Source organism: Podarcis bocagei (genome assembly GCF_964188305.1).
Source record: "Podarcis bocagei genome assembly, chromosome: 2".
NCBI lineage: Eukaryota > Metazoa > Chordata > Lepidosauria > Squamata > Lacertidae > Podarcis > Podarcis bocagei.
Genome location: NC_138126.1, coordinates 113,195,490 through 113,219,417, shown reverse-complemented (window position 1 = coordinate 113,219,417; position 23,928 = coordinate 113,195,490). Strand labels below are relative to the sequence as shown.

The 23,928-nt window shown below is 46.4% G+C and overlaps 1 long non-coding RNA gene across 1 annotated transcript; it reads left to right on the top strand.

Annotated features, from left to right (window-relative positions):
• The first annotated feature begins 869 nt into the window (after positions 1 to 869).
• LOC308580257 lies at positions 870 to 18,715 on the top strand. Its single transcript, XR_014004757.1, has 3 exons — positions 870 to 1,269; positions 15,201 to 15,359; positions 16,868 to 18,715. It is a non-coding gene; the product is annotated as an uncharacterized lncRNA (long non-coding RNA).
• Positions 18,716 to 23,928: the final 5,213 nt, after the last annotated feature.

The following is a 23,928-nucleotide window of genomic DNA, read 5'->3' as shown; positions in this document are numbered from 1 at the left end:
ACCCAGTATTTTTTCAGTCTTCAAATCCAGATATTACAAGATCATTTTCTCTTTCATGCAAAAAAGTTGGTAAGAAATTCCCAACCCTTAACAAATGTCAGTTGTGAATGTTCTCTAATTAAACATGTTAACTCTGCCACCTCAGCCAAGTTCAATAGTTTTATCAGCCATTCTTCTACAGTGGGGTAGGGTTGTGTCTTTCCATCTTAGTGCATCGAGCAATCTCACCGCTTTAATCATATATTGGAGCAATCTTCCATAATCCTTTTCTAATTGTGTTTCTATTGGCCCCAAAAGAAAGAATAACAGGCATTATCTTCCGAGGGCCACTGTATTCTGCTCTGGTCAGACCTCACCTGGAGTACTGTGTCCAGTTCTGGGCACCACAATTCAAGAAGGACACTGACAAACTGGAATGTGTCCAGAGGAGGGCAACCAAAATGGTCAAAGGCCTGGAAACGATGCCTTATGAGGAACGGCTAAGGGAGCTGGGCATGTTTAGCCTGGAGAAGAGGAGGTTAAGGGGTGATATGATAGCCATGTTCAAATATATAAAAGGATGTCACATAGAGGAGGGAGAAAGGTTGTTTTCTGCTGCTCCAGAGAAGCGGACACGGAGCAATGGATCCAAACTACAAGAAAGAAGATTCCACCTAAACATTAGGAAGAACTTCCTGACAGTAAGAGCTGTTCGACAGTGGAATTTGCTGCCAAGGAGTGTGGTGGAGTCTCCTACTTTGGAGGTCTTTAAGCAGAGGCTTGACAACCATATGTCAGGAGTGCTCTGATGGCGTTTCCTGCTTGGCAGGGGGTTGGACTCGATGGCCCTTGTGGTCTCTTCCAACTCTATGATTCTGTGATTCTACCCTGCTGACATCGTGAGCAATTGAATGAGCCAGACATGCAGAAGAATCGATCCCATGCAGCGGAGGTTGCTGAGGAGGGAGAGGAGGAGGCGAGACCCGAAAGATAAATCATACAGAGCTGCAGCAGGCATCCTCCTCTGGGTGTTTGTGCTTGGACTTAAAGGAACCTCAGTTTATTTTGCTTGCTTGCTTGCTTATTACAACAGCTGTTCTCACTACAGCACTCTGGTACACAAACTGAGGAGGACTGTGCCAGCCCACAGGCATCTAAATTACATCAATCAGCTGTGATGGGCCATCCAAAACTCAGTGATATACTTCTGACATGACCTTCAGTGCTGAACCAGTTGCCCACTCCACCTGTTGATGACGTTGATCCAGGAGAATGAGAGCCACAAAACAGGTAAGCTGATACCTTCCATTGGCCCAACTTCTGTAAGCTCTTGGGCACTGAGGCTAGACCTCCAAGCACATCTCCTCAGCGCAGCAACTATTAACACCCCTAATAATAAACAGTCCCATATACAAGGCTTCTCCACACACCAGTGTCAGTCCAAGTAGTGGTGAAGTTGTGAGGAAACCATAGGCTTTAAAACTCGGTGAGAAGTGAGGAGAGAGGGGTGAAAGAGAAAGAAAACAATTTCTGTGTGGGGTAATTCATGCCTTCTCTTGCTTTGGATGGGGAAGAATTGGATTCAGTTTACCTTTAAAGGAGAATTTGTCAAATTTGAACCAAAACCTGGCCATCCTTCGCAATGTGCACACCTCCAGATTTTGCAGTGCAGTTCTGCAGCCAAAGAACGTATACAAAAATGCATATCCTGAGGTAAAGTGTGCCTAAAAATCCATCTATTATCAGTGAAAACCAATGCATTTTATTAGGAACAATTGCTTGGCAAGAGTGTGTGTGCGTTAGGCAAAATTACATGCAAGCATGCGTGTATTGTGTGAAATTCACACTAACGTGCTGGTGGATGTTTGTGAGGACTTTTAAAAAGCAGCAGCTAACTGAACAACAATGTTGTCTTCCCAAGGGTGGGGAGAAGTGTTGTGTTTGCCCGGAAGTGTGGAGAAGTGAATCTAAGGCTGGAAAAAAGAGAAAGCAATGGAAATTGAAAGCTTGAAACTGAAAGCCCATCCTTAAGGTTGAAACTGATGGAGAAGGATGAGAAGTTAACAGCCTGCGTTGGGAGAAACCAAACCAGGCTTCTGTCTCCTGGCAGAGGGAATGTGGAGCTTACATGCCACCAGAGCAGCTGTTTACAGCCGCACCTCCTCTTACACCTCTGCGTTAAGAGCTGCCGCAGCAAAACTTCTTTTCCTTTCTTGTATCGGTAACAGTCCTTTCGATCTGTAGCTGTTTCGGCATCCGAGCCATTGGTGGCCCTCTAAGGATCTGAAGTGTGGTTTGTTTTGCTTTCTTCTAAGAAGCAGGCGAATGCCTTTTTTGATTTACAAGCTTAAGTAGGATTTTATTTTATTTTTTAAGCCTCCAGTTCATCAACAGGAGCAAAGTGTTTGGTTTTGAACTTTTCCAGCCCGGTTTGTTTAGCTTGGGTCTGGAGATGAAGCTGTTGTTGTTCTTAGAGCCAGCCATAAAAACATACGAAATGCTAGAAATTGCATTAGAATTACGGACAGGGCAGCAGCCGCAAAGCACAGAAACAAACAAACAAACAGAGATGATGCAGCCAAAATGTGTGATATATATAAAGACAGCTGCTGAGCTCAGGTTTAGCCAGGAGTCCCAAACCAGAGTGCTGTAAAAAAGAGAGACTCGAGTGCTTTCTTGTCACTACAATGATCAAATCATTACACACGTTCTGGTGTTAGTGTTTTCATTCACTTAGACCAGGGGTCTGCAACCTTTAAGACAAAAAGAGCCACTTGGACCCATTTCCGAAGAAAAAAAACTGGGAGCCGCAAAACCATTGCGACATTTAAAACAAATATATCTCCGGAGCCGCGATCTGACAGCGGGCGGGAAGGTGATGTCGGGACGGTGCGTCCTGCACGTATCGCCCCCATGCGACGTCACAGCCAGTACAGCGCCCGCCACAGTGGGGAGTGTCGGGGCACACAATGCGCCTCCTCCCCTTGCTAGTATCCGCCCCGGAGCCGCGGCAAAGGTGTAAAAGAGCCACATGCGGCTCCGGAGCCGCGGGTTGCAGACCCCTGACTTAGACTGTGGCTGAGGTGGGGAACCTATGAGTCTCTAGTTGTTCTTGGACTCCAACTCCCATCAGTCCCAGCCAGCAAAGTCAATGGTGAGGGATGATGGGAGCTGTAGGAGGGTCACAGTTTCCCCACACCTGTCTTAGAAACACCATACCTATCATTTTCTAGTATGCGGGTTGCGCTGTGGTCTAAACCACTGAGCCTCTTGGGCTCGCCAATCAGAAGATTGGCAGTTTGAATCCCCACGACAGAGTGAGCTCCCGTTGCTCTGTCCCAGTTCCTGCCAACCTAGCAGTTCAAAAGCACACCAGTGCAAGTGAATAAATAGGTACCACTGCAGTAAATGGCGTTTCCGTGCGCTCTGGTTTCCGTCATGGTGTTCTGTTGCGCCAGAAGCGGTTTAGTCATGCTGGCCACATGACCCAGAAAGCAGTCTGTGGACAAAGACCGGCTCCCTCGGCCTGAAAAGTGAGATGAGTGTCTCAACCTCCTAGTCGCCTTTGACTGGACTTAACTGTCCAGGGGTCCTTTACCTTTTACCTAGTACAGTGGTACCTCGGGTTAAGTATTTAATTCGTTCTGGGGGTCTGTTCTTAACCTGAAACTGTTCTTAACCTGAAGCACCACTTTAGCTAATGGGGCCTCCCGCTGCTGCCGCGCTGCCAAAGCACAATTTCTGTTCTCATCCTGAAGCAAAATTCTTAACCCGAAGTACAGTGGTGCCTCGCAAGACGAAAAGAATCCGTTCTGTGATTCTCTTTGTCTAGCAGTTTTTTCGTCTTGCGAAGCAAGCCCATTGAAGGATTAGCGGATTAGCGCTATTAGCACTATTAGCGGCTTTTAGCGGCTTATCTGCTGATCGGATCAGCTGATAAGCGGCTTAGCGGCTTAGAAAAAGGGGGGAGGGGGGAAAAAACCAGCAGGAACTCGCAAGACATTGTCGTCCTGCGAAGCAAGCCCATAGGAAATTCGTTTTGCGAAGCACCTCCAAAACGGAAAACTCTTTCGTCTAGCGAGTTTTCCGTCTTGCGAGGCATTTGTCTCGCGGGGCACCACTGTACTATTTCTGGGTTAGCAGAGTCTGTAACCTGAAGCGTATGTAAACTGAAGCATATGTAACCCGAGGTACCACTGTACAAGAAACACCACATAGCATTGCTTTTCTATGCCAGGGGTCCACATCTGGAAGACCCAAGGTTAAATCCAGCCCTTTCCCCTGTGGTGATATTTGACCGCCTAGGCTCCCAAGGCTTGCGGATAGCAGCCTGCATCCCAAAGCCTGGGGCGCAATGAGCAGTGCGCCCCGGGCTTCGGGCAGATATCCGCAAGTCTGGGGAGCCCAGCGGGAGTTCCCACTGGGCTCCCAAGGTTTGCGGACAGCAGCCTACAGCCCGAAACCCGGGGAGCGCAGCGGAGCGCACCCCGGGCTTCGGACAACTCTCCGCAAGCCTTGGGAGCCCACGGGAGTTCCCGCCGGGCTCCCCAGGCTTGCGGATAGCAGCCTGTTCTGGGGGCTGGGGTCGGGGGAAGCTCAGGCTTTCCCCGCCCCAGCCCCGTGCCTGGGGGGGGAATAATTTTTTCCCCTTTATTTCCCCCCCCCCAAAAAAAACCTAGGTGTGCCCTATGGGCCGGTGCGCCCTATAGGGCGAAAAATACGGTAGGTGAATAAACCATATTTCCTAAAGCTTAAAAAAATAAAATACAGGGGGAGTTATGGAATACTCCCATCAGCCTCAGACAGCATGGGCTTTGTAGTCCACAACATCTGGAGAGACCAGGTTGGTGAAGCCTGCACAGAAAGAAGGGAAGGAGTGACAGGAGCTGATCAAACATCCCACTTGCTGCAATCAGGTCAGTGCAATGAAAAACCAGGCTTATAACACAAACGGAGCACAGGAAGTTGCCTCCTGCCATATCCAACTCTTGGCCCATCTAGCTTAGTAGTGTTTACACTGACTGGCAGCTGCACTGCCAAAGTATGTGCCTTGCTACAGAACTACATCCCCTCTCCAGAAATAAACCTGCAGCAACGGCTGTTAAACTCTTACATCTGCTTTCTCCCAAAGAGCCGGTTCCTATATGGAGCAGTTTTCCTCCGCACAAGAAAGCATGTCGAGGAATCTGCTTACAAAGCATTATGTCAGAATAAAGAAAGAATTTCATTTGTAGATGGGGTTTTTTTCCCCCTCGCTCAGAGAATATCCATGAACAGGAGTCGGCAGAAAGCAAGTCCCCAGTTCTCGAGTGTTCCTGCAAAATACGTATGGATTTTTGCATTCCAGACTAACATTTTCCACATGCATTCCTCAGTGGAGAAAAAAAAGAGAGAAAGTTATGCCAAACTGACTCAAATGTCTCCAAAAACACCCTACACCGCACAATGGATGTTCTCTTAACGCAGTCAGTAGCAGAATTCCAATGTGCGACTCTAGGAAATTATGGTAAACAGGATATCGACAGGTCATGGTGTCAAAACATGTCCACATGTTGCTTGGATTCGCATTTACTCATCTTTCTTTCTTTCTTTCTTTCTTTCTTTCTTTCTTTCTTTCTTTCTTTCTTTCTTTCTTTCTTTCTCTCTCTCAAGGGTTGTTGGCAAAGACCACACACAGAGGTGTGTGTATTTATGGATTCATGACCTCCAAGAAGCCCTGCTATTGTTTACCATTCTGCAAGAAAGCCAGAGAGAGCTATAATGTGATAATAATAGTGAAAGCCTCCTAACATATATATTTCTGGTGTGTCAGCAAAAAGTCAGCAGGGCTCTCCAGCTGGCACCGTCATATGAGTGAGCTACACGAGGAGGCCATGCACACTGGCAGCTTCTGCTGCTGTATAGAAACTCCAGCAAAAGCAGAGAGAGAGAGAGAGAAGTGAGGAGCTATGGGGAGAGTGGGATTTGCAACTGAGAGCACTCCAGAGGGCTGCTTATTGTAGGCTCAGTGCTCCTCATGCAATAGGGCCGGGGGAGGAATTCAGTTCAGTTCAACTGAAAGGCAAACACCCCAAATTCATACTTTCTGAAAACAATTAAATGAATCAAAACTCAGCCAGTCTTTAAAATCCGCACGTCTCTGAATTTTGCGGCAGCTAGACTGGTGGCTGGGAGCGGCCGTCGAGACCACATAACACCGGTCCTGAAAGACCTACATTGGCTCCCAGTACATTTCCGAGCACAATTCAAAGTGTTGGCGCTGGCCTTTAAAGCCCTAAACAGCCTCGGCCCAGTAAACCTGAAGGAGTGTTTCCACCCCCATCGTTCAGCCCAGACACTGAGGTCCAGCTCTGAGGGCCTTCTGGCGGTTTCCTCACTGAGAGAAGTGAGGTTACAGGGAACCAGGCAGAGGGCCTTTTCGGTAGTGGCACCTGCCCTGTGGAACACCCTCCCATCAGATGTAATGGAAATAAACAACTATGTGACTTTTAGAAGACATCTGAAGGCAGTCCTGTTTAGGGAAGTTTTAATGTTTGATGCTTTATTGCATTTTTAATATTCTGTTGGGAGCCACCCAGAGTGGTTGGGGTAACTCAGCCAGATGGGCGGGGTATAAATATATTGTTGTTGTTGTTGTTGTTGTTGTTGTTGTTGTTGTTGTTGTTGTTGTTGTTGTTGTTGTTGTTTTCATTCATTTATTTATTTATTTGCAATCCAGTGCTCCAGCCAACTATTGTGTAAAAAGGGGGCAGGATAAACTGAAATAAAGTGTGCATAGGCATGCATACATCAGTGAAAATAACATACCAAGCAAAGCATCATATTCAGGGAAATTGCTTGGCAAAACTGTATCTATTAGGCAAAATTGCATACAGAAATGTCTATATTAGGATAAATTAAGACTAACCTGATAAATTTCAATTGGAACTTCTTTTTAAAGAAATCCATGAACTAATGTGGAAAGCTAGAAAAATGAATTTTGGATTGGGAAACTGGCTGTAATGGGAATTGGGGTTGCTTGTGCGTAAACTGCAAACTGCTCCAAGCTAGCCGTGTAGCTAAAACTTTCCCCGGTTGACAGCCTTTGAAACGCGACTGTCTTAGTCACTGGCAGAATCCGTCAGTGGGCGGGACCTAAATTTGCGCCAACATAGGAGTTGTTTGACTCCAAGTCTCCGCCTAGATTCCCTGCGTGGAAGCCTTCTGCGCAGCGTGGGCATGCCAAGCGGAGGTCCTGTGCTCTCTCCGCTGATTTCACTGGAAGAGTCTCTGAGCCTTCCCTCCGCCTTGCTCCCGGCTTCCCCTTTCTCCCTGGTGTCCCCTGGATTTCTTTCCCCTGTGGGAACCCTCTCTCTCTCCTTGCTAGTTCCCTCCCCTGCATCACTGGATCAACTTTCCTCTCCTCTTCCCTCTGATGGCAGTTCCCTGACACTGGGAAACTGAAATCGACAGATTCAGCCATTCTTCCTTATGCATTCATGTTTTCTTTCAGCATCTACATGATGTCATTGCCATGCCAACCCACACCCCTCCCATTTAATCCAGAATTGCACTTTCTGGGGGTGGGGAATCCATTAAGTTTAAAAGGAATGTTGCAGAATGTAACCGTATCTCAGGGAGATCTTTCTCTCATAAGACCTAAAAGTCCTACTGTGGCATGAACACTGCTTTAGGAAATTTAAAACAGGAATAATCTCAAAAATTACATCTGTGTCTGTCAGCAGTCTGTTTACACTCTCACAGCTCATGGTGGTTCATAAAAGGTTGCTAGCATTTAGCACCTGACGGAGTTTGCATCCCACGCCAAGTCAACTGGGCTTGTCAGCCTCCGCGTGGTTCCTCCGTGACTTGCCTCAACATGAACTTGAGCCACCACTTCTGAATAATTGTATCTAAAAATACCTTCTGGCCACAGCCTGAAGTCCAGGGAGCCATTCCTGGTTTCTACGTAGATCTCAGTGTTTACCGGAGAACAGAAGCTTGGGGGAAAGAGTCCTTGCCATTTGGCTGTTTGTGTTGAGTTACTTTGGGTGCCAATTTGCTTTTTAATATGACTGGATTAGGGACGCGGGTAGCGCTGTGGGTAAAACCTCAGTGCCTAGGACTTGCCGATCGCATGGTCGGCGGTTCGAATCCCCGTGGCGGGGTGAGCTCACGTCTTTCAGTCCCAGCTCCTGCCCACCTAGCAGTTCGAAAGCACCCTTAAGTGCAAGTAGATAAATAGGTACCGCTTTATAGCGGGAAGGTAAACGGTGTTTCCGTGTGCTGCGCTGGTGCTGGCTCGTCAGAGCAGCTTCGTCACTCTGGCCACGTGACCCAGAAGTGTCTTCGGACAGCGCTGGCTCCCGGCCTCTTAAGTGAGATGAGCGCACAACCCTAGAGTCAGACACGACTGGCCCATACGGGCAGGGGTACCTTTACCTTTTATGACTGGATTAATTGAGAGCAGCAATGAATATGGCCTGGCTAATGCTAAAGCATGTTTTAGCATCTTCTATTTCTCAGGACCAGTTGCATCGAAGGAGGCACACAGACTTTTTAAAAAAATGGTTGCTACTTCACTGCAGCCACCATGTCCCTAGTTAAAAGCAGTGGTGGGTGAGAGGAAATCAATAATTAGCACCTCCGCCCAGAAAAAAGACTGACCCAAAGGCAATTACAATATCATCATCATCATCTCAGGGCAGTTCACAGGATAATATAGGCTGTTAAAGGGACCTGACTGTTAAGTCCAGTCGCAGATGACTCTGGGGTTGCGGCGCTCATCTCTCTTTACCGCAGACAGCTTCCGGGTCATGTGGCCATCATGACTAAGCTGCTTCTGGCAAACCAGAGCAGCGCACGGAAATACCGTTTACCTTCCCGCTGGAGTGGTATCTATTTATCTAATTGCACTTGACATGCTTTCGAACTGCTAGGTTGGCAGGAGCAGGGACCAAGCAACGGAAGCTCACCCCACTGCGGGGATTCAAACCGCTGACCTTCTGATTGGCAAGCCCTAGGCTCTGCGGTTTAGATGACAGCGCCACCCGTTGTCCCAAGGCTATTAAAGAGGCAACTAATAAACTAGTCTTCATTAATTTCACATCCACATTCATCAGAAAGCAGCAGAACAAGCTATCTTTTCAAGTGGGAAACCTTTAATTAACATTGTTGCGGGCCTCTGCTTAGTGTGACTTATCTGTGAGTCACTGCTGGATAATATAGCAGTATACTTCTTGTGCGTAGGGGTGCCAACATGAATAAAATATGGGGGGGTTCAGGTAAGCCTCGCCCCACATAATCAATCACATGATACGGCGCATGCACACCATTTGAATGGCAATGCCCATCAATTTGGGAGGCGGGTCTGGCCCCTTCAGATATTTTATTGGGGGGCCAAAGACCCCTGGGGCCAAGGAGTTTGCTCCTATGCTCATGCGGAACTTCCATTTTGATTCCCATTCCAGTTACTTGCAGTACGGGGATTGTAACCAGAACGTACCTTACAAAATTGCTGTCCCCATAGCTCTCACCGAGGCCCAAGCCAGACAGGTGAATGTGTTTATTACACAGCTTTTTCAGCTATTCAGCAGGGGTGGGGTGAATTTTTCATACTAGAAGAAGCGCAGAAGGCATGAGAGTGAAGCCCTTTCCTGCCCTGCCTGTCCAAACTTGATTGCTGAAAGACATTCACCCACACAGAGAGGCAGCCCAGCTCAGTGAACTGGGCTGGGGAAAACACACATAAAAGCAGTTGAGCACAGTGAAGTACAGTGGTACCTCGGGTCAAGTACTTAATTTGTTCCGGAGGTCCGTACTTAATTTGAAACTGTTCTTAACCTGAAGCACCACTTTAGCTAATGGGGCCTCCTGCTGCCGCCGCGCCGCGGGAGCACGATTTCTGTTCTCATCCTGAAGCAAAGTTCTTAATCTGAAGCACTATTTCTGGGTTAGCAGAGTCTGTAACCTGAAGCGTATGTAACCTGAAGCGTATGTAACCCGAGGTACTACTGTAAGTCTGTGGAGGGTTTCGCAACTATTCCCAACCTGCTCCAATAAAAGAAAGAAAGAAAGAAAGAAAGAAAGAAAGAAAGAAAGAAAGAAAGAAAGAAGAAAAACATGACCCACTTTATAACCAAACATGTACCCTATTTTTCGCCCTATAGGACGCACTTTTCCCCTCCAAAAATGAAGGGGAAATCTGGGTGTGTCCTATGGGGCGAATGCAGGCTTTCGCTGAAGCTTGGAGAGCGAGAGGTGTCGGTGCGCACCGACCCCTCTCGCTCTCCAGGCTTCAGGAAGACATCCGCAGCCTAGGCAGCCCTGTAGGAGGTCCCGCAGGGATGTCTAGGCTGCGGATAGCAGCCTGCTGCCCGGCGGGCGGGACGCCCTGAAGCAGAGCGCCCCTCGCGCCGGGCAAACATCGGCCAGCCCCACAAGCTCGGGGGACAGCAGGGAGACGCAGCGCCGCCATCCCGCTGTTCCTTGACCTGGTTCGGTTTCCCCGACCTGCTTTCGGGGGGTAAATAAAGGGGAAATTTTTTTCCTTTATTTCCCCCCCAAAAAACTAGGTGCGTCCTATGGGACGGAGCGTCCTATGGGACGAAAAATACGCTACATGGTTTGGCCCAAAGCCTAAACCTGTTTATCTTCCTCCTTTGTCCCTATCATCTCTCCTTCCTTCTCTTCTTCTTTTGATTTCTTTTTTAAAAAAAAACCTTGGGATTGTAAGACCTCAGGGCAGCAATATGTCTTCCCCACCCTTATGCTAGTTTCAAGCATCATCTCCGCTGAGGGTGCTATGTAATTTCGATAATAAACTGTGGGGTGGGGAAAGGCTTTCAGTTTTTTATGCTCCTTCCTTTGGGGGATATACCATCGTCCTCCACCGCTACTTTTTTTTAAAAAAACAGCAACTATAAATTAAGTGCTTTGTGTGATATATCTGAACATGTACTTTGGCGCTTATCTGCGCTTCGAATTCTGTTCTACACTTTCCTCTTCCCACCCAAATAATTGCCAGAGGCCCTCCTAACTGCCTGAACGCTAGGATGTAATTTATCTAGGCCTAGTGCCCTATCAATTTTAATAGCTTTAATTACCCAACTGTCTGCTTTGATTAAACATAAAAACCTTTTAATATAACTCACCACTCCCTCTCAGTATACGCACACAAACAAAAGCGTTAGGCGCTCTGGTTAACCCTACAGTAAAGGCCATCTTATGCTTTCTGTTCCTGAACCATTCAAGCAGTTCTGTCATAATCCTAGCAGTTTCCTCTGTCTTTTAATTTTATTTTCACGAAAGTGTCATGATCTCGGTTGCTTTGCAGATAAATTAATGCGCCCAAATACTGTAGCTACGAACACAGAGAGTAATTTTTGATCACTTCCAGAAGGAGATGGAAAGATCTGCCCATTTTGCCAATCTAAATTTCAGTGATCCATTTTCTGCAGCAATTTGTGATTTTTTTAAAAAAAATCAGCAGCATTTTAGTGCAAATTTATGCTAATAAACACATTTTTGACTAACGTACACATGTTTACAAGCAATTTCTGTCATATGCATTTTGGTATCTTCTTTCCATGGATATCTTTATAGTTATGTACACTTTTACGTAATACATTCACTTCTGTAAACATTGGTTGGTTGGCGAATTGCATTACAAAATTCGGTTGAGTGTGAATTTCAACAGAAAGATATGCTTTGGTTCATCTATTTGGAATGAGCAAATTTGAAAGATTCAGATTTAAATACAAGCTGAATCAAATTCCTCCCTCACCCCTACTTCCAGATCTTTAACTTGAAAGTATGTAACAGGCACATCCCTTAATTTCATGATTTCAACAGTGCAATCTTTCATTATTTATCTAACAGTGCAATCTTATACTGTCTTCTCGAAATCCAGCCGGTATCAACATCTCAGGAGCTGGGGCTCATCGGAAAGTCGGCCATCCTAAATGAAAGCAGAGTAGGCAAACTTAAAAGACTGATGGCAAGATATCGTCAGTATTATGAATATAAGCACAAATGGTGTGTTCAGTTCAATTGCTGAGTGACACTTGAGTGAAATACTGGAAGACCTCTGTAAATGATACTGAGCTAGCTGGACTTATGGTTTCACTTGAAGGTAGTGTAGTAGTAGTAGTAGTAGTAGTAATTTATTTATAGCCCACTCATCTGGCTGGGATTCCCCAGCCACTCTGGGTGGCTCCCAACAGAATATTAAAAACACTATAAAACATTAAACATTTTTTAAAATTCCCTAAACAGGATTGTGTTCTAAAAATCAGATAGTTGTTGTATTTCCTTGACATCTGATGGGATGTCGCAGGGCGGGTGCCACTACTGAGAAGGCCCTCTGCCTGGTTCCCTGTAACCTCACTTCTCGCAGGAGGGAACCACCAGAAGGCCCTCGGAGCTGGATCTATGTGTCTGGGCTGAACGATGGGGGTAGAGACGCTCCTTCAGGTATACTGGGCTGAGGCTGTTTAGGGCTTTAAAGGTCAGCACCAACACTTTGAACTGTGCTCGGAAACGTACTGGGAGCCAATGTAGATCTTTCAGGACCGGTGTTATATGGTCTTGGCGGCCTCTCCCAGTCACCAGTATAGCTGCTGTGTTTTGGATTAGTTGCAGTTTCTGGGTCACCTTCAAAGGTAGCCCCACCTAGAACACATTGCAGTAGTCCAAGCGAGAGATAACTAGAGCGTGCACCACTCTGGCGAGACAGTCTGCGGGCAGGTAGGGTCTCAGCCTGCGTACCAGATGGAGCTGGTAAACAGCTGCCCTGGACACAGAATTGACCTGCACCTCCATGGACAGCTGCTGGTCCAAAATGACTCCCAGGCTGCGCACCTGGTCCTTCAGGGGCACGGTTACCCAATCCAGGACCAGGGAGACCTCCACCCCCACCCACCCCTGTCCCCAAAAAACAGTACTTCTGTCTTGTCAGAATTCAGCCTAAATCTGTTAGTTGCCATCCATCCTCCAACCGCCTCCAGACACTCACACAGTAGAGGGATTGAAGGAAGGGAACCATAGAATTGTAAAGTTGGAAGGGACCACAAGGTTCATCTAGTGGAAACAACTGCAATGCAGGACACTTTTGGCCAACACAGGGCTCATACCCCATCTCATGTTCTGCCAACTGAGTCATGTGAAACAGAAAATTGTCATCCGAATTTGGATTTCAGTAAATCGTAGCTTCATGTCTCAGCAGCGATATTTCACCAGCTCAGAAATTGCTGTGAGAATGGGGCACAGGGATGCCCCTAAATGCCCAGTACACTTCTACAATCTGCTCCTCCCTCCCTTCTGGGCTACATCTTTGCTCATGCTCAGACAAAAAGTACCCCCTCCCCATCTCTCTCTTGATATTCAGAAGGCTGGATCTAAGTACAGTACACCACCCCTCAAGTCTTTCCTAAACCATGCCAGCCACAATCTATTCCACTCTCTCATTAAGAAGGTTGTTAAAGAGTCACTCTCTGCGATGATGAAAACCAAGCCGCAGTCTTGCACATTTGACACATTGGGCAAAGGCTGTGTTTGAAGGGAGCGTTTCATCTCCGTTCCAGGGCAGATTCCTGCATATAAATGTTTCATACTTTTCTGTTCTCTTGTGACATCTAATTGCTTTAAAGTGATAATCAATCCTTTCCATAGCACGCCAGTTTCGTCCCTGATCTGGCAAAGAACAAAGTGTCTTGCTTTGTGCATGCTGAGAGGACAAATCTGCTAGGAAGTTCTCCTTGGCGTGTTGCGCCAGAATGAACCAAAATTGCATGCATTGTGATCCCTGTAAAACCAATAGGTCTAATCAAAGGTGCATATGTAAACTTTTCAGGTCTGTGCCTAGTTATTTTTTCCCCCTTGGGGACTGAACATTATCCGGAGTGAAACAGCTATTCCAACAGTTTCCCAGGCAGTAAAATTACATATTTTTCACCAACCACAAGCAAATATTTAGAACACACAATTTTAATTACATTCCTATTCTTATTACTACAGGAAATGATGTGCTATTCATTCATTAAATGGCCCTCACCCAAGCTAGACTAGAGCTTTGCTTGGCCTGGTACGAAAGCATACTTTATAAACATATCAACATTTATTTACCAACATATTACTAATAACAATAATAACAATAATTTATTATTTATGCCCCGCCCATCTGGCTGGGCATCCCCAGCCACTCTGGGCGCCTTCCGACAAAATATTAAAATACAGTAATGCATCAAACATTAAAAGCTTCCCTAAACAGGGCTGCCTTCAGATGTCTTCTAAAAGTCTGGTAGTTGTTCTCTTTGACATCTGGTGGGAGGGCGTTCCACAGGGCGAGTGCCACTACCGAGAAGGCCCTCTGCCTGGTTGCCTGTAACTTGGCTTCTTGCAGTGAAGGAACCGCTAGAAGGCCCTTGGCGCTGGACCTCAGTGTCCGGGTAGAATGATGGGGGTGGAGACGCTCCTTCATATATACTGGACCGAGGCCATTTAGGGCTTTAAAGGTCAGCACCAACACTTTGAATTGTGCTTGGAAACGTACTGGGAGCCAATGTAGGTATTTCAAGACCAGTGTTATGTGGTCTCAGTGGCCGCTCCCAGTCACCAGTCTAGCTGCCACATTCTGGATTAGTAGTAGTTTCCGGGTCACCTTCAAAGGTAGCCCCACATACCAGTGTGATCTGCAGAATATCCAAAAGCTAGGATCCAAAGGGGTATAAAAGCACACGTTCTGTGAACATATATATTTATCTCCCCGTTTTTTCTCTTTGGAAGTTGCTCTGCTCAAGATTCCCTCAAATTTCTCTTCACTCACCTCCAAGTTCAAAAAGCGACTGGGGGGATTTGGCATGAGAGTAGGTTAAAGTGAAATATTGGGTGAGGAGAGATAATCAGGTAAGACCCAGCAGCAGATTCTCTAAACATTTGAAATGTTCTTGTGGCAAATCCCCCAACTGCTTTTTTCATCTGCTCTTTGCAGATTTTGGGAGGCACCTTCTGATCTGAACAGGAATTGGATGGCAGAAACTGGGTGCACTCACAGAAATTAGATGTACACCAATCTGGACTTCAGCTCAGTGGACAGATCTAACTGTGTCTTCCTATCCTTCAAGCCCAGACCTCCATCTGTGGTGGTGGGGGGAGAGTTGGGTTGTTTTTTTTAAAAAAAAAAAGAATTATGAATGACCTCACTGACCAGTTTATTTAATTTATATACCACCCTAAACCCACAGGTCTCAAGGCAGTTCACAAGTTGCAGGTCTTGGCGAAAAGTGAAGGTAGAACTTCGAGGATAATTAAGTAATATTCCACCCGGCCAATTTGGATGCCAATAAAGGTTGCCACAGACATTTCTGAGATCATGGTCTTTCCAACAAGCGGCTTCTGTCCAGGTTTGCTAATTGTCTTACTTTAAATGTTGTGAGGATCCCATGCCCTTTTAAAATGTGTTTTTTTTTGGGGGGGGGTTATTGGGTTGTTGTTTTTATTTTGATTAAGTGGTGGTTCACAGCCAAATTGCAGCAGTCAGTGGGTAGATGTTGACTTCAGGGAAACTAGACATGTTTTCTAAGTCGGTTTATGGGTATGACCAAGGCTATTTTTCTAGAAAAAGAGGTGCCGGAAACCATGAACACCTCCCTCGACAATGGCACCCTACTGAGAGGTGCTAGAACTTGAGTTCAGTCGAGTTCTGGATGAAAAAAGAAGCCCTGGCTATAGAGACTCATTTGACCGCTCAGTTGCAAATGACAATGTTGACGAAGTAGGTTGTCTTGTGCCATCCATGTTCCTGGTGCTTTATAGAGTAACATCAGGAAAAGGCAGGCCTCTGCCACAAAGAGATGACAATGAACTTTAGAAATTGAAGCGGCGAGAGATAACGAAGTCTAGATGTGATCAGGGAAGAGTAACGGGATATATATGCAAAGGGAAAGGTGGTTACATATCGCCATTAAGCTGGTGAATTTCTTCACTCCGCACATCATGCCTTGAAGATCAATCAGGGCACACAATAGAGTGACGATTCAGCAATCACTTGCCCACCCAGAAGGCTCCAGTGTGAATCTCCCCTTGAAAGGTCAAAAGGGGAAAGATCCTTTCGAGACATGTGTGTACCGGAGACCAAGCAAACTTTCACATAGACAAAAATAATTGATCCAGCATCATACAAAGGACTGCCAAGTATTATGAGTCTTCTCCAGTGGCATGCTTGCATTGATGTCAACAGCGCTACATTCCTTCCCTTGGGATCTCGACCCTTTAAAAAAGAAATAACAACTTTCCTGCAATTTTTGAAAAAGCTTTTTGGAGCCCCTTTGGCACTTCACATTTCACATGAGCTGCTCGAGAGGGTGAAAAGCAGTTCAAAGAGAAGAGCATACTCTGCCCTTTGAGATGTGCTCAGTTGACAGGTATCATTTAAAGGCTGACACTGGGTGCATTAAGCAAAGTCCACAGTGCATGAACCTTTGGCCTGTGCCAAAAGGGTTTACCACTCTCTTTGACTTCACAAGGGCTCTGTATTCTTGCAGGGCTCAGATAGCGGCAGATGACAAGATAGCATTATAGCCAAGAACTTTCAGAGCACTCCGAACCTTAGTCTGAAATGTCTTTGCTTTGTTTCCTTTACAAGAGCGCACAAGTGCCTCCAGGTTAAGCATCTAAACCATGTTCAAGTTTCCCAAACATGCTAGGAATGAGCGAATTGTGATGAATGACTTGAATAAGAGGGGCACTTCTCTCCCCCCAGTGAATTGTGTGGCAATAGTGAGGATATGGCTGGGGAGTGCAGGTGTGTGGATAGTTTGGGGAGAAGTGTGTGAGAAAAAAAGGAAGGAAAGAGTATATTTTGTTCTGCCAGAAGCGCCACTTTACAGAACTCTCTCTTTTTGTCCTATAGCTAGGCATGGGGGAGAAATTTGAGTACAGTTGTACCTCGGAAGTCGAACATAATCCATTCTGGAAGTCCATTTGAAGAAGAAGAAGAGAAGAGTTTGGATTTGATATCCCATTTTATCACTACCCTAAGCAGTCTCAAAGTGGCTAACATTCTCCTTTCCCTTCCTCCCCCACAACAAACACTCTGTGAGGGGAGTGGGGCTGAGAGACTTCAGAGAAGTGTGACTGGCCCAAGGTCACCCAGCAGCTGCATGTGGAGGAGCGGGGAATCGAACCCGGTTCACCAGATTGCGAGTCCACCGCTCTTAACTACTACACCACGCTGGCTCTTCAGTGTGACTTCCGAAACGTTTTGATTTCCAAAGCGTGGCTTGTGATTGGCTGCAGAAAGCTCCTGCAGCCAATCGGAAGTCCCTCCGGATGTCCGGGTTCCGAAAGAACGTTCAAAAACCGGAACACTCACTTCTGGTTTTTGATCATTCGGGAGCCGGAACGTTCAACTTGCAAGGCATTCAGGAGCCGAGGTACAACTGTATTTGTTTATTTCATAAAATTCATACACAACTTGTTAAAACAAAAACTCAAAGCAGTTCAGTTCACACTGAGAGTGAACAGTATGCCAATTCGCATTTTCCAGAACAATAGGAGCACCAAGGCAAAGCAGTTCTCCAGCCAAGAATATGTATGAAAATGCAAATAAAGTGCTCATATATTTGCTGACCCTCTGTGGTGGATGCCGTTGTGGGCGCCCGTCACAATTTTGGTGGCAGAAGCCCCGCCTCTTCGGCCACTTCCTGGGCAGCAAAGGATGTGCTAGGACTAAGCTTGTCGCTCGGCGAGTGGATTCAGCCCTCTCACACAATTGACCAATCACGACCGGGCTTGGGAGCGGGCCACTCCCAGGGGATTAAAAGAGGACTAGCTTGCTCCAGGAATACTTGAAGCTGCGTCACCTTTTTGAGTGCTGTGCTCCCCAAATTTATTGTAAATAAAATCCACGTGTTAGGCAAAATTGCGTGCAAATATTGGGGAAACAGTGCAAGAAAATGCATATTAATATCCATGAGAACTTGGGGGGGAGGAATGCAAACTGATATCGAAATCAGATTGCCTGGAAAAATGAACTAAGAGAAACTGAAAGCGAGAGATTTTCCCATTTCTAGATTGTATTGTATACAACAAACTGCAATGAATTATAAGCTGGAAACAAAGTAACTCTGGTAGAGGCAGTAGGAAAATCTCTGGAATTTGGATGCCCAATGCCTTTATACACTGGGATGTCTTTTAAAAACTTGGGCAATTGTTCTGAAATGTTGCATACACCATCATCCACCACCACCACTTCCCAATGATTTGTTGTATGCGTAGGAGCTCCCAAGCTCCCTTTCTTGGACTGGCCACCTATTTGTTTCAATGAAGAGAAGTCGCAGTGCATGAACATCCCTCTGCGTGCACAGAGCAGCTCCTTCAATTGAAATTAATGGGCAATGTCATGGAAGGCTTAAAGGACACATCAGTCAAGAAGCAAGAGTTTCCCAGTACGTTTCCAAGCACAATTAAAAGTGTTGATGCTGACTTTTAAAGCCCTGAACAGCCTCGGCCCAGTGTCTCCACCCCCATCGTTCAGCCCAGACTCTGAGGTCCAGCTACGAGGGCCTTCTGGCGGTTCCCTCCCTGCGAGAAGTGAGGTTGCAGGGAACCAGGCAAAGGGCCTTCTCGGTAGTGGCGCCCGCCCTGTGGAACGCCCTCCCATCAGATGTCAAGGAAATAAACAACTATCTGACTTTTAGCAGACATTTGAAGACAGCCCTGTTTAGGGAAGTTTTTAACGTTTGATGTTTAACTGTATTTTTACTGTATTTTGTTGTAAGCCACCCAGAGTGGCTGGGGAAACCCAGCCAGATGGGCGGGGTATAAATAAATAAATTGTTGTTATTGTTTCATTGTCGAGAACAGACCAGCAACATGGCTCCGCCGCATACTACGGAGTGACTAAGCTGCAGGATGACACGATCCATGCAGACATCCCTGCACAAAAGCAAGAGATTTGTAGGCAGATCTCAGCACACCTAGGGCACTTAAATCAGGGAACCCGTGCGTGCGACCCTGACACTAAGGCAGCGTTGCAGTGACGTTTCCCAACTCTATTCAAACAGCTTCTCAGAATAAGTACCATGCGCACATATGCAAACAATCACCACTTTGGTTTAATTTACATCCATCCTCAAATTATATAAAGCCTGGCTCGAATCCGACGAAACCCACTGGGAGCTTTATTATTTTTCTTTTTCGCTCATTTCAGTGGATTCTGGACAGGGCCCTCACTGGAGCAAGCCAAAAACAGGAAACGCAAAGGTCAAGCTGCTTTTGAATTTTATAGAGAGAACTTAAGATTCCAGCAAACGTTCGGGAGAAAATCTGGTAGCAGAGGAAGAAACATGGCAACAGCATGCCAATCATTTTGGAGACACGATTAGGATAGCAGGGGCAGCCTTGACAGTTGTAGGGCAATGATGAAGCCTTAGCAATGTATCAATGGACTACTGATGTCAGTGCTCTTCGAACGCAGCCACAGCCACATGGAAGTCCTCTGCCCGTGGTGTGATCCCACACAGCTGGAGACTGTGTATGACTTGCACAAGCATATAGGTGGGGTCTAACACACTGGCTTTTCCCACGGTCGAGCCACACAGCCAGAAAGAAGTGAGTGGCACGGATTTCATCGGGGTGGACTATTTTAGAACATAGCTGCAGGCCTCCACACCACAAACTCCCTCCCTAAAAAGCTATCATGTCCAGCTTCAAGCTTCAAGGCTTCCTTTCCCCCAGATGTGGTCATATCCTCAGGGAAGCAAGGGTTCCTTTTGACCCAGTACAAAGACACGTTTGAGTAGGACAGGGGATAAATTTGTTTCAGTTCACATTTAAAAGCAAACTTGCTTTACTCACATTTTCAAACGTTATGAGAGCCATCCTTTGAAATGCACACTTCTGTGAATTTTGCAGCACAGCACTCGAGGCAAGTAATATGTGCAAAAATGCATCTGCTAGAGTAAAGCGTGTGTATGCATTCCTGTATTGGCAAGTGTGTGTGTGTGTTATAATTAGGGAAAATGCTTTGCAAAAAAAAAAAAAAAAATTGCAGTGGAATGAATCCACTGTCAGGGAGCCGGGTGGAATCGACAGTGGTACCTCAGGTTAAGAACTTAATTTGTTCTGGAGGTCTGTTCTTAACCTGAAATTGTTCTTAACCTGAAGCACTACTTTAGCTAATGGGGCCTCCAGCTGCCCCCGCACAATTTCTGTTCTCATCCTGAAACAAAGTTCTTAAGCCAAGGTAATATTTCTGGGTTAGCGGAGTCTGTAACCTGAAGCATATGTAACCTGAAGCATATGTAACCTGAGGTACCACTGTACACACATATAAAAACCATTCTGAAATTGATTTATATAAAAAAGTGTTTTTAAAAATACATTGAATTTTCCATAAGGTTCATCTAGTGTCACATTGTATATTGCACTTAAAACACATTTAAAATGTTTTATTTCCAGCTGTATAGCTGAGTCCAAGGAGAACAGGTCATTCGCAGATCAGAGAAAGACGGGGAAATACCGACTAACTTAACAGATAAAAGGGACCCCTGACCATTAGGTCCGGTCGTGACCGACTCTGGGGTTGCACGCTCATCTCACTCTATAGGCCGAGGGAGCTGGCGTTTGTCTGCATATAGTTCCAGGTCATGTGGCCAGCATGACTAAGCCACTTCTGGCGAACCAGAGCAGCGCATGGAAACACCGTTTTCCTTCCCGCCGGAGCGGTACCTATTTATCTACTTGCACTTTGATGTGCTTTCAAACTGGTAGGTTGGCAGGAGCAGGGACTGAGCAACGGGAGCTCACCCCGTCGCGGGGATTCAAACCACCGACCTTCTGGTCAGCAAGTCCTAGGCTCTGTGGTTTAACCCACAGCGCCACCCACGTCCCAACTTACAGATAGTTTCATTATTAAGGGAGCAGAACAGAGAATATATGGGAAACTTCCATTTGTCTAGATAAAGCAGTTGCCCAGACTGGCTTGTAACCCACCTTTCCCTCTCTAGCCCTCTGTTTGTCAGGCCCTTCCCTCTGTCTACAGTGGGCCCAAAGAGCCCCTCTCTGTTTTTTCCTGGCTCTCTGCTTGGTAACATGCACTAGTTGCCATGTTCGGCGGTGGCCTGCAAATGCCATTGCCAAGTCTGAGTCCTGTGGACTGGGGCACCTGCCTGTTTCCTCCTCTTCATCTTCCTCTAAGCTCTCTCAGCCTCCAGCAAATCCCAGCTCTTCCCCTCCTCTGGGATGTGGCCGGTTTCCCACCACCAGGAGCCAGGATCCAAATTCTCTCCCTCTGTGCTTTCCCTGGAGGCCTCTTGGTCAGGAGACTTCTACTGCTCCTCCTACCCAGCCAGTCCCTAACATCCACATGTGCAGAACTGAACCTGAGACTGGTAAATCAAGAAACAAAACCGACAGATTCACTCATCTCTTATTCCAAGCAGTGTTATAAGAAAAAACTGCTCCCTTTCCCTTATGGGATATCCCAGAGCCCACATAGAGTCCTTAAGTGGGTTCCCTATCAGTAGGAGAAAATAACAGAGGCCAACCAGAGAATATTGAGAAGCAAAGCGATCCGTAAGCCTGATCTTTATTAAACTGTTGCAACAGGGTCCCCACAACAATGAGAACTGTTGCAACAGGAGAAACCCACAACAATGGTGTGCAAGCCCTTATATAGACTTCTGAAATTGCCCGTCCTGTAGCCCAAGACCCCCCCAAATATCATATATACATCACAGAAGGAGGCAGTCTACAGCAGAAATCCTGCCTGCCAGGATACCTAATAATGGTCACTGGTTGCATTATCTGGGCAGCCTGGCCATTCTTTTGTGATGATTAATACTTTCGTTCCTGAGTCCAGGTCACAGGCTCACCCTATTCATACACAATTATGCCCCTAAGACAGGATTTGTAAGCGAAAAGACAATGGGAAGGCTTTCCCCATTTGCCTCCCTTACTGCAGAGGAATATTTGAGGTCATTCGGAGAGTCAAAATGGCGTCAGGATTGCTCTCCTGTACTATTTCAGACACATGGTTCATATATTTAGATACATGCGCATTTATGAATATTTATTCTAAATTTGAGACCTTAAAATTTTTATAACACCAAACTGTGTTCTTGTTTGCTTGTTTCAAATTAAAATTGAACACTCAGGAGAATCTACTAGGAGCACCACAGGCCTCACTACCCAGTGAGGCTAATACCATGCATGGATTCCCAGATGGTTTCACCTGTAGTCTATGCTGTTGCTGAAGCAGGGATTGTATACGTTCAGTTTCCAGTTGCGTCTTGAGGCCCCAAGACCCACCCCCCAAAAATACACAGGGACCCTTATATTAGTTTAAGTTTTGGGGCAAATTTTGGCCACAACTTTATTGAAATAGAATCATGTGAGTGGTATTGGCTTAGGCATTGACTCCCCACTATAACTGACTCCACCTCTCAGGGTGATCATCCAATGGGGTAAACCAAACGAGGGAGCAAGGTCAAAGAGGACCAATCAAAGCTCACCCTGGGGTTCCTGTGGTCCTGGCATGGCCCCTCAAGCGGACTTCGGACGAGATCCAGGACCCCCAGATTCCTGGAGGGGCAGGTAATGGCCGCACCTCCCCTCCCCACAATCCAACTGAGCCAATGCCTAACCACCACCTCACAAGTTGTGACAAGTTGCTAAGGGGTAGGCGAATACCAAATGGCGTAATGCCAATCTGCCAAATGGAAAAAATCCCTACCCAGCCCCTGTTCCAAAACAGGTGACCCAAACCAAAGCAAGGCCAAGCGACTCTATCTAAACTAGGGAGGGTGGGCGGGTGTTCAGCAGATGCGAAGCAAGTGCCCCACTTGCATCACACTGCCGTTTTTAAAGCCCCTGGGATCACGCCACCTACTGGCTATTGGCTAAAAACCCCTTGGCGTGATCCCAGGGGAATGGCCAGGACTTCCTGCTCCTACCCCCCCCATTTTAACCCTGTCAAGTGAGGTCTTGGGTCCCGAGTGCAACCAGGACCCTCTGTTATGAGGATCCCATATGTTGCAGGATTCCAACTCTTCTCCCTGGCCACTGGCCATCCTGACTGGGGCTGATGTGAGGTGCATTCTAGCAGCAGCAACAACAACAACAACAAGTTCTCCAGCACTGTGTTAGAGCCACAAGTGAATTTACAGGCGAAGGCACTAGATATAGCCTGAAAATACTGTACTCTTCTCAATAAAACAGGAGAAGGCAAAACATATTTTTCACTCTCCCACAAGCTTTTAAATGATGGATTTATCTGTCTGCTCTGGTCTTCCTCCAAGCAGGACAGAGATGTAACATACAACAAATCAGTGCCAGAAAACATTTCCTTGGCTGCACCTGAGGTGCCCAGAGCTAATTTACACTGGAGGTGAAGGAGATATTAAATCTTCTGCAAAGTAGCAGACATTTTTCCAGCAACGCAAGCCTGTTCTCAATTTTCCCGGAGCCTTGCGAATCCTCTTCAGCCAGGAGACTCAAAACTCAAGGTTAGCATTTCTTCCTTGTTTCATGTCTAACCTTGGGAAATTAACTCAGATGCTCCTGACCGCTCCATCCCCATTGCCCCCAGTTTTAATGGAGATCTGTAAATTGAGGAGCTTGGTTTTTAAACATCCCTGAGTTCCTTTAGAAGCCTTCCCATTGCTCAAGCGAGTAGAAGGCTTTGGAGGTTCCTAAGCCTGCCAAATAGCCCCTTATATGATTTGAGGAACACCGCTCCATTAAAGTAAAATAAAAATAAAAAGATCTCCAGCTGCACAATAGCCTAACATTCTAAAAATTACGATCTGGCAACCATTATTCTGGTCCTTCCATCCATCCCTCCCTCCCCCCCCACCCCCAACTGATTTAAGTGTGTTGACTATTCTAGGCTTTTCATGCTGAGTTAGAAGAATAGAAAAATCTCATAGCAGTTCTTAAACCGCCGCCCCCCCCCCGCCTCTTCCTTCC